The sequence below is a fragment of the Callithrix jacchus genome, chromosome 7 (genome assembly GCF_049354715.1).
Source record: "Callithrix jacchus isolate 240 chromosome 7, calJac240_pri, whole genome shotgun sequence".
Classification (NCBI taxonomy): Eukaryota; Metazoa; Chordata; class Mammalia; order Primates; family Cebidae; genus Callithrix; species Callithrix jacchus.
In genome coordinates this window covers 20,359,967-20,372,038 of record NC_133508.1, presented here as the reverse complement: position 1 = coordinate 20,372,038, position 12,072 = coordinate 20,359,967, and the positions used below count along the sequence as shown (strand labels likewise).

At 38.7% G+C, this 12,072-nt stretch overlaps 1 protein-coding gene across 3 annotated transcripts in view; it reads right to left on the bottom strand.

Moving 5' to 3' along the window:
- The window catches only part of MALRD1 (MAM and LDL receptor class A domain containing 1), a 619,714-nt gene that overhangs the window by 40,348 nt on the left and 567,294 nt on the right, over window positions 1-12,072 (bottom strand). The gene's annotated exons all lie outside the window — the stretch shown is intronic.

Genomic DNA, 12,072 nt, shown 5'->3' with positions numbered 1-12,072 from the left:
ATTAAGATAAATTTTAGTGGAAACTGTCTTGGAACACCAGTTTAAAAAATAATGGAGAAACTCAAGACATATGGGGAAAGGATATGAATGCTGTCTGTCTGTCTATTATTATTTCATTCTATTTTATTTCCACCTATCATCTGTTATCTATATTGCCTATTTATCTAAATATATATATATTTATGTATAAAACCTGGTGATGAACAAATAGAGTACTGAGTGGCCTTTTGACAATTCTACAGGGAGTTCAGCTAGACTGAAATAATTCTTATGTTAATTTTATGTGTGTGTGTGGTATCTGTATGTGTCCATGTTCTATGAGAAGGTAAAGGCAAAATATGCATAGAACAAGGGATAAAACAAAAAATAAAGACAAAAAATTTGTTCTTACATTGATAAAAGTTTGTCCGTAAAAATAACAGGAAGATTTGCTGAGAAATAAACCTCATCACCAATTTAGAGGCACAGGATATTCTCCAACTCTTAACTGTAATAGAAGCATATACTTCTCTCTTCACCTAGCTTTTCCTCTCAACAATGTATCATGGACTTCCTTAAGGTCAGATGTCTGTACAAACAACTGTCATAGGCATTTATTTTTAGAAATCATTGTATTGTATTTGTATATATAAATATGTATATTTTTAGTTCAAACATTTTGTTGTTTTCCTTGCCTCTCCTTCTTTCCTCTTTACCCCAATATATAAAGGTGAATGAGGAGAAGAAGGGAGGGACATTTTCTGGGTTGCAGAAAGGAACAAGTGAGAATATTCAACATGCATTTTCATCTTTGTTTATCAAACCAAACCTCCTCCATAGAAAATCCAGTTCAAAGTAATTGTGGCAGTCTGATCTCTAGATATCTTTAAAATCTCCCTGAAAGGGGTGAGTTTTCAACCCTTCTAATGGCATTAACCATATGCTAGAATGATATGCTGAAGTTCCACTCATTCTTTGTGCAACAGTAGTGAAAGAAATTTCCCTCCTGCCATGCCCCGCTGAGTACTATGGGCTGGAAGCAAAAGTAGAAAATCCTGTCCACCCTAACTAGAGGTTGGTGGACTCACGTATCCTCCAAGCTGACCATAACTACTTATTAAGAATCATTAGGGCTGGGCATGGTGGCTCATGCCTGTAATTTCAGCACTTTGCAGGGCCAAGGTGGGAGGAATGCTTGAGGTCAAGAGTTTGAGACAGTCTGGGCAACAGAGAAAGAACTCTTCTCTACAAAATTTTTAAAAATTAGCCATGCAAGGTGGTGTGCCCCTGTAGTCATAGTTACTGAGAAGGCTAAGGTGACAGAATTGCTTAAGTCCAAGAGTTGGAGGCTGCAGGGAGCTATGCACTGCATTCCAGCACTGGTGACAGAGCAAGACCCTGTCTCAAAAATGATAATAATAGCACTGGAATGGTGGCTTATGTCTATAATTCCAGCAATTTGGGAGGCTGAGGCAGGCAGGTCATCTGAGGTCAGAAGTTCAAGACCAGCCTGGCTAACATGGTAAAACTCCATATTTACTAAAATAACAAAAATTAGCCATGTGTGGTGGTGGGCACATGTAATCCCAGCTACTTGGGAGGCTGAGGCAGGAGAATTGCCTGAACCTGGGAGGTGGAGGTTGCAGTGAGCTGAGAATGCATTACTGCAATCTAGCCTGGGCAACAGAGTAAGACTCCATCTCCAAAAATAAATATAAATATAAATAATTAAGGTGTTTTACAAAGAAAATACTACAGTGATTTTCTCCATTATTTTTCAGATGGAATCTGGGTAGGAAAACTTAGCTATCTTACTCATCTACTTATTAGATTGGTGCAAAAGTAATTGCAGTCGTTGTCTTTAAAATGCCCAAAGCGTAATAACTTTTGCACCAACCTAACAGTTCTCAATAGTAAATCAGTAAGACTTGTATAACAAATGAAAAATTTAAAACATGTCTAATCCTGAAGGGATAAAGCAAGTATTCGCTTTTAACTGGTGTGTTGGGTACTGTTATAGTTGATTGGGGTAAAGGGTGAAGAGTCCTATAGAGAGAAGTAAGACAGGGAAACTGGAGAAGCTGGTGGGGTTGTGGGTAATTCAGTGGGTTTAGGATAGGCTGACGTCATCCAGAGAAAACCAGTGCAAGTGGGACATTTTAGGCATAGCTGCAGGGAGCTCAGTGGCTGAGTGGGTTGGTGGGTTGGTATGGGAAATGCTGAACAACTGTCTGAGGCCAGAAGAAGGATCCTAAAGGAATAGCACAATGAGGTTCCCTTATGAGCTTGACAATTACTTAAGGGCTAGGATAACCCTTTGCAGGTAATCTGTTTGCTATTTTATGACTACACAAGGCTGAATGCAAATATGATTCTCCCCCTTGTGTAATCCAAAAAGATCCATGAAGACCACAAACATTAAATAATACTTGTACTAAGATACATCAATCTAAATTAGAATGCTTGTTGGTTTTAATGTCAAGAAAACAAAAATGTTCAATGTGATATAATTACTTTGGCAGTCTTATATTTTTATAGGGAATTATTAGAATTAGTTTTACTCATATTAACAGTTAAGCTTAACAGAAAGGGGAAAAACCCACTTGTTTATTTTATTTTTTTTCAAAGAGCACTTACAAGTAAAAAGCTCTTTACTTTTTACACCAGGAGAACCTGATGTATTTTGAGCTTCTATGGGGCTCTATGTTTTACCACTTATTTCATGTCTAATCAGTGTGAGTGCAACATTTCAGCATTTCAGCCTTATTTTTGGAACTCTGGAAGTTCAAACTATTACCCAATGTAGGTTGCACATGCTGTGGTTGCCTCCTTCAAATTCATTTAGCCTTCCATCCTCACTCCCTTCCCTCCACAAATTGTATAGCATTTCCATGATATGATTTAGATTGTTACAGTAGGTCGCTAGTCAGACATTAACAGGGCAGGAGAAGGCCCCCCAAATCCTGACCAGAAATGTCAGGTGATCATCAGGTCATGGTTTGGCAGTTGTTAACCTGTCTCTCTAAAATAATAATTGGCCACAGCCGGCACAAGGGAAAGGCAGTCTCCCAGTAGACAGAAACACCTCAAACCGGAGATCAGTAGCTTCCTGATAAGAGCTCAGCAGCTGAGCAAATGGGTTCACACATGCACATTAAGAGACAAAATGGCAGAGTTTATTTCGTGTGTGACCTTCCTCCAGGAACACTGGACTGGTAAGGGAAGAGCGCCTCAAGTGAGCATACGCACAACTCTAGTACACACACTGCGCGTGGCCCCTCCCAAGCATTGCGGGCCCCCACACTTGCAGACAGACCACCCCAAGAGAAGAATCAGGGGAGGAGGGATACAAGACCCTGGAAGTCTGCCAACATGTTATAAACTCCAAGTCAGATGTTGAACTGTGTTCTTCATCTCTCAACTTGCCAGCTTGGCCCTCTTCCAAGTGTCCTTTACTTCTTTTCATTAGTGCTTTAAAGCTTTTATATAAACTTTCTCTCCTGTGCCTGTGGGCTGGGCACAGTGGCTCATGCCTATAATCCCAGCACTTTGGGAGGCCGAGGGGGGTAGATCATGAGGTCAAGAGATCGAGGCCATCCTGGTCAACATGGTGAAACCCCGTCTCTACTAAAAATACAAAACATTAGCTGGGCATGGTGGCGCGTGCCTGGAATCCCAGCTACTCAGGAGGCTGAGGCAGGAGAATTGCCTGAACCCAGGAGGCGGAGGTTGCGGTGAGCCGAGGTGGCGCCATTGCACTCCAGCCTGGGTAACAAAAGTGAAACTCTATCTCAAAAAAAAAAAAAAAATTTGCCTGTGTCTTTCTTATACCCCTCAGTGGAACTCTTTCTTCTGAGGAGGCAAGAACTGAGGTTGCTGCAGACCCATAAGAATTTACTGCCTACAGTGACATACTTAGGTGCTGCCTGGCTCAGATACTTTCCATCACTAACAGAATTGGATCCTCAACCCGATTTCTAGGGCCATCCCATTTTTCCTACTGTAATGTGGGCTCAGGACCACAACTACCACGATGGCATTCCTAATCAACGGGATTGGTTCATAGATACACATAGATGTAAGTTTGTCCAGTAAGAATTCCATCACAAAAGGGTACATTTTGATGAATAATTGTGGTAAGAGACATCTTCTCCACAACTCTGATGTAAAAGACAAAGCATGAAGCCCTCTTAAGCTCAGGTAGTCATTGGCTAGCATTCTGCTATAACAAGCAGCCTAAGGACAAAATCAACTGATAGGAAGACAGAGCCTTCATTGAGAAATAGCAGAATAACTTTAATAGCATTGCAAACTTTTCCATCAGTTCATGTTCCAAGCCTACTCTGCATATAGACTTGTTAGTTATATGTCAATAAATTCCTATATCATTTGAGCCAGTTTGAATTGGGTCTTCTATTAGTAGCACACACATGCACACCCCTACACAAAAAGTGTAATTCTTTTACTTCTCCATTTTGCTCCCTACAGCTCTTCTCATTAAATCAATAATCCTGTGCTCATAAAATATTTACTGAACATCTACTATGTACAAGGTACTCTACCAGATATAGTGAGGATGTAAAGATGAACAAGCCGTGGCTGGGAATTTGTAGAAGCAGAAACTTAGAAAGAAAATGAAAAATACATTTAAAAATAACTAGGATGTAAAGTAGAAAATTAAATAGAAGAAAGATAAAATTTCTTAAAGAGAGCATGAAAGAATTGCTTCAAAAATCTTTATTTTTCCAGACCTGGAAAGTGAAAAATGTGCAATCTCACTTGGGCATTTATGGACCACATTATATATTACATTTATTGCAAAGAAGGAAGTGTTTATATATGTATACTATATCTGTGCTTTGAAAAAAATTGGTTATCCAAGGAAATAAAGATCCTATAACTAATTTTATCAGAAGAGATATGTCCAAATATGAGTTGTTAATAGGATCCTAGACTAACCTGCAGATTTACTAATTCTATATCACACTATACTAATTCTACACCATGTTAGATCTCTAATTTTGTAGTTTTGAAGGATGTGGGAGAAAAAGTCCTTCAGAAGCAGTACATTTGGAATATATTCCAGATTAGATTTATAATTTAGTTTTATAGTAGGTAGCATTGTTTTTCTTTTTAGCAGTCTTGTTTATTATTTATTTGTGTGTTTGTTTGTTTCCGAGTTAGAGTCTTACTCTGTTGCCCAGGCTGGAGTACAATAGCACAATCTTGGCTCACTGCAACCTCCATTTCCCAGGTTCAAGCAATTCTCCTGCTTCAGCCATCTGAGTAGCTGAGACTAAGGTATGTGCCATGATGCCTAGCTACATTTGTAATTTTATTAGAGATGGGTTTTCTCCATATTGACCAGCTGGTCTCAAAATCCTGACCTCAAGTGACCCACCTGTCTCAGCCTCCCAAAGTGCTGGAATTACAGATATGAATGCACATTCAGCCATTAGCAGGCAATTCTTACAGCAACATAACTAAAAAACTCAAGTCTTAACATGTTGAAAGGTGATTGTGTCACTCTCCATTTACATTCCATGCTTTAGAAATTATATGAAGCCCACCCAATAAGAAATATTTATTGAACACTCATTATGTGCTAGACAAGATTCTAAATGCTTTCTAGATTTTGTTGTAATATGATAATGTTACAAAGTTGGAATTATTTCTCCATTTCATAGTGAAGATGAAGGCACAGAGAGATTGAGCTGTAAATCACCAAAGGATGCAATCTGATGGAGATTTTTAACTTTAGCTCTGTTTACTACATAGTTTTACTTCCTGTAGTCTTTCTTAAGTTAAAATATGCAGCCATAAAAAAGAAAGAGTTCATGTCCTTTGCAAGAACATGGATGAAGCCAGAAACCATCATCCTCAGCAAACTAACACAGGAACATAACACCAAACACCGCAACACTGATGTTCTCACTGATAAATGAGAGTTGAACAATGAGAACACAAGGACACAGGGAGGGAAACGTTACACACCAGGGCCTGTCAGGGTGTGGGGGGCAAGGAAAGGGAGAACATTAGGAAAAACACCTAATGCATGCAGGGTTTAAAACCAAGATGGCAGGTTGATAGATGCAGCAAACCACCATGGCACATGTACACCTGTACAATAAACCTGCACGTTCTGCACATGTATATCAGAACTTAAAGTAAAATAAAATAAAATTTAAAAAGTCCCAGTTTTGTGGCTCATGCCTGTAATCCCCCCCACTTTGGGAAGCCGAGGAGGGCTGATTACCTGAGGTTAGGAGTTTGAGAACAGCCCGAAAAACATGGAGAAACCCATCTCTACTAAAAATACAAAATTTGCTCAGCATAGTGGTGCATGCCTGTAATCCCAGCTATTCGGGAGGCTGAGGCAGGAGAATCACTTGAAGCTGGGAGGCAGAGCTTGCAGTGAGCCGAGATCACGCCACCGCACTCCAGCTTGGACAAGAAGAGTGAAACTCCATCTCAAAAATAATAAATAAATAAATGTATGAATGTATAAAAAAATCATTTATAATGCTAATCAACTTTACAATTTTTATGTTATGAGAGTAATACTCTCATAACATGATCAATTTCTGGTTGTAAAGGTCTGAAAATGTCCATTTATCACAAATGAGTCTCACCCTGCAAACATCTCGAGATATAGAGAGGCTTCTGTGGTGCTAAAAAGAGTAAGGAATGCAGGGGTCAGGCCACCTGGATTTCAAGCTAGACTTTGCTGCTTTCTAGCTACGTGTCTTTGGGAGAGTCAGTCAGTTTCAGCTTCCTATTTGCAAATGGCAATAGGTATATCACTATCAGAATGTATTGAGAATTAAATACTATGATGCACATAAAAATACATCGTGGACTGTAAAGTGATATGGCAAGCTGTCTGCTCTACAATCTTTAGCTTTCTGCTATAAATTCTGGTCGTGGCTTTTCCCAGCTGACCTCAGGCCCACGTTCCCTAAGAGTCTGGGCCGCTAGGGAGCTGGATCTAACAAGTGCAGTCTCTGATCCCATTGCGAGCACTAGGGTAAGACTTAGAAAGAGTAAAAAGTCATTGCTATAGTTTCTGTTTTCATGGCTTACCAATTCTGCCATTTCAAAATGTTTATTTTTGTTGTTCTTGAGATGGGGTTTTCCCATGTTGGTCAGGCTGGTCTTGAACACCTGGCCTCAAGTGATCTGCCTGCCTTAGCCTCCTAAAGTGCTGAGATTACAGGAGTAAGCTACTGTGCCCAGCCTCAAACCCATTTTGATGTCTCAACAGGCTGGAGGCTTTTGATCCTGTCATACAGGAAAAGGAAGAATCAACAGGTGTTGAAGATGCTCAGTGGCTGCCATGTGCATGACTTTTCCCGGTGCCCAGGTGAGGTTTCTACCCCATCAGAAGTGCTCCACAAAGGAAAAAGTACTGCTCCTCCAACTTAACCTGAAAGCTGCAGCTCAAGAGTGTTTTCTGGGCCACATGCTGAGCCTCTGTCAGCAGAAGAGAAAATTGAGGTAAGTCCTCAGAAAGCCATTCAAATTGTCACAGGTGAATTACATTGTAACAAAATGAGAAAGCCAGAAAACCCACTAAATAATCTCTGAGCCACAAAGCCTAAAATTCCACTTTGAGTAGCAGTGATTAATTTGCTTGGACTAATTTCTTCCTCATTTAATTAGCTCTGGCATGTTTAAGAATATTTATAAGTATTTGGCAGAGCCCACCTGAAAGAGAAAGATAAACATCCCGCTCCATTCAAGCATAAGAGCCTGTTTTCTTAACACGAAAAGGAGAAAGGAAAAAATAAAATATAATTGGATGCTTTCAGCCACAGCCAACACCCTAATCTTTCCTAAATTCTAACGGGTCTTTTTGCTATTAGTAGGGTATAACGATGGAGTTTTTGAAATAACTTATTTCTGAGTGTGCTTGGTAACACCCATTCATTACACATTAACACCTGGGACAAAAACTCCTCCCACCCTTATTGTCACTGTGTGCCCATCTCAGCTCATTTGTCTCATTGTCAGAGAAAACAAATGATGAACTGCACGTTTTCTAAGCATGGGTTCACAGATTAATTTGGTTGGAACTGGCAGATGGTTTATTCTAGCATGTTAATTGACTTGAATTGTTCTAATAAGTCTAAAGTTAAAAAAACTTTTATTTATGTATAATTGTTCTAATAAGTCTAAAGTAAAATAATGTGCTAACACAGAGAGGCAGTTATTCCATAAAATGCTGGTATTTCAGTAATTAGCTGGGCGTGGTGGTGCATGCCTGTAGTACCAGCTACAGCTAATATGGGGAGGCTATCCTGAGAGGCAGGTAGCAGTGAGCTGAGGTTGTGCTACTGCACTACTGTCTAAGTGACAGAGCAAGACCCTGTCTCAAAAAACAAGTGTCATTTCCCCATAAAAACCCCATACAAAGGTCAGCAGCCTTAAAGATCAAAGGTAAAGTCATGAAGATGAGAAAGAATGAATTTTAAAAAGGTAGAAAACTCACAAAGCCAGAGTCCCTCTTCTCCAGATGATTGCAACACCTCTCCAGCAAGGGCACAGAATTGGGCTGATCCTGAGATGGATGAACTGACAGAAGTCTGCTTCAGAAAGTGGGTAATGAACTTTGTTGAGCTAAAGGAGCATGTTCTAGCTGAATGCAAAGAAGCTAAGAGGAGCCATAATAAAATATTACAGGAGGTGTTGAGGAGTTAACCAGAATAACCAGTTTAAAGATGAGCATCAATGACCTGATGGAGCTGAAAATACAACACAAGAACTTCACAATGCCACCACAAGTGTCAATAGCCAAACTGACCAAGGAGAGTAAAGAATATCAGAGTGTGGAGACTACCTTGTTGAAATAAAACAAGCAGACAGGATTAGAGAAAAAAGAATGAAAAGGAATGAACAAAACCTCAGAGAACTATAGAATTATGTAAAAAGACCAACCTATCGCTGACTGGGGTACCTTAAAGAGATGAGGGAAATGGAACCAGGTTGCAAAACACACTTGAGGATATCATACAAGAAAACTTCCTGAACTTAGCAAGACAGGCCAACATTCAAATTCAGGAAATCAAGAGAACCCCAGTAAGACACTCCAGAATATCAACCCCAAGACATATAATCAGATTCTCTAAGGTCAAAATGAAGAGAAAAATATTAAGGGCAACCAGAGAGAAAGGCTAGGTCATCTACAAAGAGAAGCCAATCAGACTGACAGCAGACCTCTCAACAGAAACCCTACAAGCCAGAAGATATTGGGGGCCAATATTTAACATTCTTAAATAAAAGAATTTCCAACTGGAATTTCATATCTGGCCAAACTAATCTTCATAAGCAAAAGAGAAATATTAAAGAGATCCTTTTCATACAAGCAAATGCTGAGGGAATCTATCACTACTAGGCCTGCCTTCCAAGAGCTCCTGAAGGAAACACTCAATATGGAAAGAAAAACTGTTACTAGCCACTACAAAAGCACACTGAGGTACAAAGACCAATGACACTGTGAAGCAACTACATCAACAAGTCTGCAAAATAACCATCTAGTATCATGATGGCAGAATCAAATTCACACATAAAAATATTAACCTTACATGTAAATGGGCTAAATGCCCCAATTAAAAGATACAGAATGGCAAACTGGATAAAGAGTCAATACCTATTGGTATGTTGTATTCAAGAGATCCATCTCATGTCAAAAGATACACATAGCTTCAAAATAAAGGGATGGAGGAAAATTTACCAAGCAAATGGAAAGCAGAAAAAATCAGGGGTTGCAATCCTAGTTTCTGGCAAAACACACTTTAAACCAACAGATATCAGAAAAGACAAAGAAGGGCATTAAATAATGGTAAAGGGGTCAATTCAACAACAAGAGCTAACTATCCTAAATATATATGCATGCAATACAGGAGCATCCAGATTCATAAAACAAGTTCTTAGAGACCTACAAAGAGACTTAGACTCCCACACAATAATGGTGGAAGACTTTAACACTCCACTGTCAATATTACACATATCACTAAGACAGAAAATAAACAAAGATATTCAGGACTTGAACTCAGCTCTGGATTAAGTGGACCTGATAGATATCTATAGAACTGTCCACTGCAAAACAATAGAATATACATTATACTTAGCACCACATGGTACTTACTCTAAAATTGATCACATAGTTGGAAATAAAACACTCTTTCGCAAAAATGCAAAAGAACTGAAATAATAACAAATAGTCTCTCAGACCACAGCACAATCAAACTGGAACTCAAGATTAAGAAACTTATACAAAACCACACAACTACATGAAAATGAACAGCCTGTTTCTGAATGATTCCTGGGTAAATAATGAAATTAAGGTCGAAATCAAAAACTTATTTGAAATCAGTGAGAACAAAGAGACAATGTACCTTTGAATCTCTGGGACACAGCTAAAGCAGTGTTAAGAGGGAAATTTAGAGCATTAAATGCCCACATCGAAAAGCTCAAAATATCTCAAATCGACATCCTAATATCAAACTAAAAGAACTAGGCCCAAAGCTAGCAGAAGACAAGAAATAACCAAGATCAGGATGAAACTGATGGAGACAGAGACATGAAAAACCCTTTTAAAAAATCAACAAACCCAGGAAGTGTTTTTCTTAAAAAATTAATAAAATAGACCATTAGCTAGACTAATAAAAAAGAGAGCAGAATAGACACAATACAATGATAAAGGGGATATCCAGACTGAACCCACAGAAATACAAACAACCATCAGAGAATAGTATAAACACCTCAATGCAAATAAACTAGAAAATCTAGAAGAAATGGATAAATTCCTGGACACATATACCCTCCCACCCAGAAAGAAGTTGAATCCCTGAAGAGACCGATAACAAGTTTTGAAATTGAGGCAGCAATAAATAGTCTACTAACCAATAAAAGCCCAGGATTGGATTGATTTACAGCTGAATTCTACCAGAGGTACAAAGAGAAGCTGGTACCATTCCTTCTGAAATTATTCCAAACAATTAATAAGGAAGGACTCCTCCTAACTCATCATCCTGATATCATTCTGATATCAAAACCTGGCAGAGATACAACAACAATGAAAAGAAAACTCCCAGCAAATACTCCTGATGAACATTCATGTAAAAATCCTCAACAAAATACTGACAAACTGAATCCAGCAGCACATGAAAAAGCTTGTCCACCATGATCAAGGTGGCTTCAACCCCAGGATGCAAGGCTAGTTCAACATATGCAAATCAATAGCATAATTCATAACATAAACAGAACCAAAGACAAAAATCACATGATCATGGATTATCTCAGTGGCTGCAGAAAAAAGACTTCAATAAAATTCAACATCCCTTCGTGTTAAAAATTCTCAAAAAACTAGCTATTGATGGAACATATCTCAAAATAATAACAGCCATTTATGACAAACTCACAGCCAATACCATACTGAATGGGCAATAGCTGGAAGCCTTCCCTTTGAAAACCAGCATAGGACAAGGATGTTTTCTTTCATCACTAGTATTCAACATAGCATTGGAAGTTCTGGCCAGGGCAATTAGACGAGAGAAAGAAATCAGACAAGAGAAAGAGATAAAGGGTATTCAAATAGGAAGAGAAGAAGTCAAACTGTCTCTGTTTACAGGTTACATGATCCTATATCTAGAAACCCTATCAGTTAAGCTAAAAAGTAACTTCAGAAAAGTCTCAGGATACAAAATAAACATGCAAAAATCACAAGCATTCCTATACACAAACAATAGACAAGCAGAGAGCCAAACTATGAATAAACTCCCATTTACAACTGCTACAAAGAGAATAAAATATCTAGAAATACAGCTAACAAGGGAAATGAATAACCTATTCAAGGAAAAGTACAAACCTCACCTCAAGGAAATCAGAGAGGACACAAACAAATGGTAAGACATTCCAGGCTCATGGGTAGGAAGACTCAATATTGTGAAAACGGCCATACTGTCCAAAGTAATTTATAGATTCAATACTATTCCCATTAAACTACTATTGACATTCTTCACAGAATTAGAAAAATCTACTTTAAAATTCATATGGAAACAAAAAGGAGCCCATGTACCCAAGACAACCCTA